Source organism: Rhinopithecus bieti, unplaced genomic scaffold (assembly GCF_001698545.2).
Source record: "Rhinopithecus bieti isolate Rb0 unplaced genomic scaffold, ASM169854v2 scaffold_38527, whole genome shotgun sequence".
In the NCBI taxonomy this organism is placed as follows: Eukaryota; Metazoa; Chordata; class Mammalia; order Primates; family Cercopithecidae; genus Rhinopithecus; species Rhinopithecus bieti.
The window spans coordinates 175,386-182,027 of record NW_016816004.1 but is presented as its reverse complement, the minus strand read 5'-3'; the positions used below and the strand labels follow the sequence as shown (position 1 = coordinate 182,027).

The following is a 6,642-nucleotide window of genomic DNA, read 5'->3' as shown; positions in this document are numbered from 1 at the left end:
GAATTTGAGGATGATCTTTTCCTGGTCAGTCATTTCAAGAGAAACAATAAATAAAGTAGAAAAGGATGAAATGTGTTTTGCATATTTCTGTGGAAGAACGGAAAACATACTTTGAGAGGTTCAGAAAATTCACTGTACAGAATGAACAGCTTATATACACTCTCTGTGCAATTTTTCTTGGCTGGGATATTTAAATGCAATAGCTCCTCCAAAACAAGAAGCCACATTCATTCTTGTCCAAATCCCCGTCTCTTCTATTGCAAAAAGAAGAAGTTTTTCCTTTCGTTGTTTGTAATTCTTATATGGTGGTAGATCCAAGTGATTAAAACACATATGGCTTCTTGGCAACCAAGTGTCTCTGCCAACTTTTTCAGTGCAAAACTTTTGAGGCCCATGACTTCCCATGAGCTCAGCAAATCCTCCTAGAGATAAACGGCAGGTTCCAGTGATGAACTGCAATGGTAGCATTCTTACTTCATTGTCTGTCTCTTTCACGAACTGCCAAAACCAAATGATTTGCTTGCTGTTTCTTGTGTAATGTCGATAAACATTATTTCTGTGCCAATCTGCCAAGTCAGCCTCCTGCATGCCACACAACATAACCTCTAATTCTTTTTCATCGAAGTACTGCAGCCACTGATGAGGAAGAACTTCATTAAAACCATCAAGGAAAGTTTGGTCTGTTCTTGTACTCCTCGAGAAAAATGCCATTCTGTCATTAAACTAATATATTCATCTTTGTTCTCCTCAGTCACCAGAATATTGGAAACTCCCAACTTCAGGTCATGTGAAGTAACTTTTCCCCAAATCTCCATGTCAACAGAAAAGTACATTTCTAAGCCACATTCTTCAATGTTGCTATCTCTTATCCAGATAAGGGAGCTATGAAATTCAGTATCAATAGATTCCAAATCCTTAATAGTAAGTTTTTTACTTAACATACGCTTGTAGAATGGTAAAGAGAAACCAGTATCGATAAACTTTCCATGAAATAGTGCCATGGCAATAAAACTACCAATGAAACAGAAGTACGAAAGATGGTCTGGATTAATGGCAGATGCTGGATTTGTCCGCAGACAATAGTTGTTCTTCCCCACATACTCAAATAAGCAATACATTGCGTTCAAAACTTCATGCGAAAGCAAGAAAAGCTGTTCTCTCACTAGGCCACCATAATCAAGTCCTTCTTCTCCTGTAAATATTACATATAAGCGCCTCCTCAAGTCATAGGGTTTTAATGCCATAATCTGCTAGAAGGAATCTTCAAACAATGTCTGCTGGGACAGATTGATCTTTACATGACTGGGTAGTGCATTAGACTGGCATAAATAACAGAAGTGAGCAAGTTTCCATCTAAAGCTGTGTTCATAAGCAATTTGTGGACCACCTTTAGTTGCAGATGACTTCCCATTGCGAGGATCTTTGAATGTTGTTGTTCTTGCATTATGATCAACAAAGTACCTCGCACCTTCATGAGTATATCTAATTTCCCAGCCTTCTGGCAGAGGTTCTTCATTCTGTAAGCCTTGAGTTCTTGGATCTTCCCACTGGGTTGTTTTTGTGTTATGATTCACAAAGTAAACCCTGTCTGTTGAATCCACTCTTTTTTCCCAGCCTGGTGGCAAAGGTCCATAAGGGTCATTTTCTGCAGCTAACATTGAAGCTGAATAGAGGTATCGTTGGTTAAACTGTTGCATAGCTCCCTGCAATTGGTTCTGCTGAGATTGCCACTGTTCAAAATTTTGGACCGATTCCATGGTAGCCCGCTGCCACGTTGTTGTTCTGGTGCTATGATCCACATAATAAACTCTTCCACGATCATCAACTCTTCTTTTCCAGCCTGAAGGTAAAGGTTGTGGTCTCTCCCATGTGATAGTTCGAGTATTATGATCCACATAATAGGTTCTACCGTGAGGATCTTTTCTTTGTTTCCACCCTGATGGCAACGTTTCTGTGTTGGCATTCCCAGCTTCCTGCCATACAGGATCTATACACCCATTTGGCTACCTTGATTTGGCTGCTTCAAAAGTAGAACTACTTCCGGAATTAGAGGTGTCAGGGTCTAATATACTTCTAGATTCAGATCCCAATTCTGCACTGGTAGAAGGAATACATTCATTGTTTTCTGAGGAAGTCAGTATTTCTGGAACTGGAGGATCTTCAACGGTAGTACTAGTGCAATTTGGAGACAAGGCATTTTCTTCAGACACTACTGGAATACCCGTGACAGAAGCATTATCCGTTGGTGCAAATGAGGATGATTCCCTATTAACAGTGTCATTGGCAGGCTCAGATGTGAGTGGTTTTGGAGCTGGTGTGTTTTTGGGTGTGGCAGCAACCCGAGATGGAGATGAAGGTATGTTGTCTCCATTAACTACATACGAGCAACATGAGTTTTGCACTAGAGTGCTTGTAGGTACATGATTATCTATTCCATTCGTGCCTTCAACAGCCAACCTGGCAGTTGTCCTTGCTGAAGGCTCTCCATTTTCACGTAAGGCATCACCATTTTGCTGTATTTCTATGGTTGGAGATGAGCTACAGTTTGTTATATTTTCTTGCTCAATCACCAGTCCACCAAGCACAACTGTCAACTCACCAGTTTGTGCTGTGCCATTCTTGTTTTCCAAGGAAAGTTTTAATTATTCTTTGACTCTTTCCAATTTTCCGTTGTGTTTCAAATCTATCGTTGCATTTCCTAATAAAGCATCTGCTTTTAAAGCATGATGACTCCAAACTCGAAATTCCAACGTAGTCTGTGGTGTAACATTTACAATTAGCTGTTCATCCCATTTTGGATTAGAAGAACTACTGGATTTTGCTGTTTTCCTAATTTCTCCATCTACAACTACTTCTGTATATATTGCTGTTTCTAACCAGTTCTTTCTTCTTTCAAGTTTGGCGCTAGAAACAGTTACCTGTAACTGCAACCTTCCAGTGTGATTATTACTAGTATCAGACCTTGGTGAAGCAGTGGCCATGTCCCAAAATTCAGCTAAAACTATGTATCAGGAACTGCTAGACACTGGGGATACAAAGATGAGTAAGACATGATTCCCTGTTTCAATTTGCTGACAACGCCGGCGCGATGCTGTGGGCTCCCGGCAGCCCGGCGCCCACGGCAGCGGCAACTCCTCCTGCAGAGGGCGCCCTCGCCCTTCCGCGCCCAACGCGGCGGCGGCAGCCTCTCAGAGCCCGCACGCAGAGCTCGTCGACACCTGACTCTCCCCCGACCCCTACCCCGGCCCTGATTTGCATTTTTCTGATGATTAGCGATGCTGTGTTTGTGGTCCACTTGTACGTCACATTATTCCATCTGTACTTAAATGAGCTCCTGACGCAAGGAATAGGCACAATTCCCCTTTTACCTGCAGAATATCAAAGGCTTTGGGATTCATGATGTTTTCCTATAAATTGTTACAGAAACAAGTCCTGCTCTGGGCAACATGGAAGACTAGTTTGTATATTTTTATACGAGTGAAAATTTATATCAAATCATTATGCATTTAAATTCCATTGGAAGCCAGGCTTGATGGTTCACACCTATAATCCCAGCACTTTAGGTGGCTGAGGCGGGAGGATTATTTGAGCCCAGTAGGTCAAGACCAGCCTCAGCAACATGGCGAAAGCCCATCTCTACAAAAATTAGCCAGGTGTAGGGGTGCAAGTCTACAGTCCCAGCTACTCAGAAGGCAGAGGTGGGAGGATTACTTGAGCCCCGGAGTTTGAGGCTGCGCTGAACCGTAATTGCACCACTGCACTTCCAGCTTGAGTGACAGAGTAAGACCCTGTCTCAAAAATAAATAAATAGGCCAGGTGCAGTGGCTTGCGCCTGTAATCCCAGCACTTTGGGAGGCCAAGGCAGGCGGATCACCCGAGGTCAGGAGTTTGACACAAGCCTAGTTAACATGGCGAAATCCTGTCTCTACTAAAAATACAAAAATTAGCTGGATGAGGTGGCAGGCGCCTGTAATCCCGGCTACCAGGGAGGCTGAGGCAGGAGAATTGCTTGGACCCAGGAGGCAGAGGTTGCAGTGAGCCGAGATCTCGCCATTGCACTCCAGCCTGGGCGACAGAGCGAGACTCTATCTGAAAAATAAATAAATAAATCTCATTGACTATATTTAAAACAATGATTTGACAGTTTTATCTTAAAATGTAAATTTTTACAGTCTACTGATAATTAAGTCCTTTACAACTATAAAGTTACAATAAAAAATTTAGACGTTAACTTTGAAATGTGTGATGGAGGCACATATCGTTACAAAATAGTTTTAGTAAATTTGTGAGCAAAAGTTTGAATACCATTAACCTACATTACATTTAACAAAGTCCTAACCATCAGAATTTGAGATGAAATGGATGAGAGAAAGCAATGTGAGAGAGTGTGAGAGAGAACCAGTATTGACCAAAATTTATTCAAATCATGTGGGAGAATTAAGACAATGGAAATTTAAGTTTATAAAATTATTTTTAAATTTGAAGTATATTACTAGGAATGAAAAGAGAATGGGTTTTGATTTCATTTTCTCTGATGTAAGACGTGACCACTGAACCATTGGCGTTGATCATCATATCCATTGCATAGCAGTTGATAAGTAAGTGGTGTGTGAGTCTAACTCACATTGATAAACACTTGCCTTATAATTTCCAAACAGAGTAGTAGGCCCTAAGAAATGCATTTTCCGTTCTGCTCAGTGTTTTTCATAAAATATTGTAATTAAAGCTTAACTATCAACATAGAGAAGGGGATCTATTGTGGTCACGTAAGAGCAGACGCAGGAAATATTTACTCACGGAGTCAGAAGTTAAGACTGACCTATCTGGAAATGAGACAAGGGCTGGGTGGAGTTAATCAGGCCATTTTATTTGTAGCTGTTGTCATGGTGTAAGTGTACATTTGTGGCCCTATGTGCTACTAACAGTGAGCTATGCTTACAAATAAAAAAAATCAGTAACTTCAAATATGCAGTATACTTTCTATAAATCCTACCAGTGGTGTTCCAAGAAATAACAAGTGTAGCAAGAAAGTAAGTCCTTAGATTGGCATTTTCCATGTGATTCTGTGTAGTGCTATTAATCTTGCTACAAGATTTGAATGTCATGTTGCTTAAATATAAATCATTAATGTTCATTGGTGTTTATCAGAGTTTGAATATTGGCTATAGGATTTATTTATTGGTAAGTGCTTTAAAATGTATTACTTTTTATTTATTAAACCATTTTTAGCTATTCATAGTAGGAAGAACAGAGTATGAATAATGTTGGAAGCATTTTACAAATCATTTGTTGTTTTGAGAAGTTTCAAGAAATCTTGAGTTCCAATATCTTCTTCTTCTTCCTTTTTTTTTTTTTTTTTTTTTTTTTTTTTTTTTTAAGATAGACAGGGTCTCACTCTGTCATTCAGGCTGGAGTGCAGTGGCACTATCTCGGCTCACTGCAACCTTTGCCTCCCAGGTTTAAGCGATTCTCCTGCCTCAGCCTCCCAAGTAGCTGGGATTACAGGAACCCATCACTACACCCGGCTACTTTTTGTAATTTTAGTAGAGACAGGGTTTTACCACGTTGGCCAGGCTGATCTTGAACTCCTGACCTCAGGTGATCCTCCTGCCTCGGCCTCCAGAAGTGTTGGGATTACAGGCGTAAGCCACCACACCCAGCCCAATATCTTATTCTTGCATCCAGAAGATTAACATTTTCCAGACATTTGGAAACATGATTCTGAGTGTCTGCTAAACATACAATCTTCTGAATTCTAGTTTATTTTTTTTTTTATAGGAAAAAGGGAGAACCATGTGACAATATTGTGTAAATTCTGTAATTGGGCTTAGTATTTATTGTAAATGAACACAATGGAATTCCACTTTATAAGTCACTTGCAAAGTCTACTGGATTCTGATTACCTCTTGGTGAACTGATAGAACTGAGTGGCTGTGTAGTGTACAGCATATGAAAATGGTGAGGCACTGCCTCCTGTAAGGTACTGCATGAAGCAGTCCATTTCCTCCACATGTGAACCGAAGTTGTCTTGATTTTTCTACCAGAGGAAAACAAAATATTAAAAAAAAAAAAAAGAGAGAGAGAGACTGAACACAAACTAAAACCACAGGACTGAAAAAGTCTTTAAGAAAGAAAGAAAATGATCTTATACTCAAGGATCGTTGACTTTTACTAAATCACAAGATCCTACTGATGAGGCCTAGAATATGTATTTTGAATCTGTCTTTTCCTACCACTCCACTGCCAGCACTACTTTTCCACTGAACCACTGTAGTTGAACCCTAGTCTCTCTCTCTTTTTTTGGAGGTGGGGTCTTGTTCTGTTGTGCAGTTTGGAGTACAGTGGCACAATCATGGCTCACTGTAACCTCTAAACTCCTGGACTCAAGTGCTCCTCCCTCCTAGGCCTACCAAAATGCTGGGATTACAAGTGTGAGCCACTGAGCCCAGCCCATAGTGTCTATTCTTGACCTCCAACTCCAATCCATCAGCTACAATGCTACAACACACTGTGTCATCTAACAAGTGGAAAATCTGATCAAATAGTGCCTATGTTTAAAATTCCTTGCATTGCTGATCATGTCTATGTTTAAAACTCCTTGCGTTGCTGTCTCTGTATTTTTTTTTTTTTTTTTTTTTTTTT

The 6,642-nt window shown here is 40.3% G+C and overlaps 1 pseudogene; it reads right to left on the bottom strand.

Annotated features, from left to right (window-relative positions):
• Positions 1-227: 227 nt before the first annotated feature.
• On the bottom strand, positions 228-3,054 carry LOC108516670 (NEDD4-like E3 ubiquitin-protein ligase WWP1 pseudogene; annotated as a pseudogene).
• Positions 3,055-6,642: the final 3,588 nt, after the last annotated feature.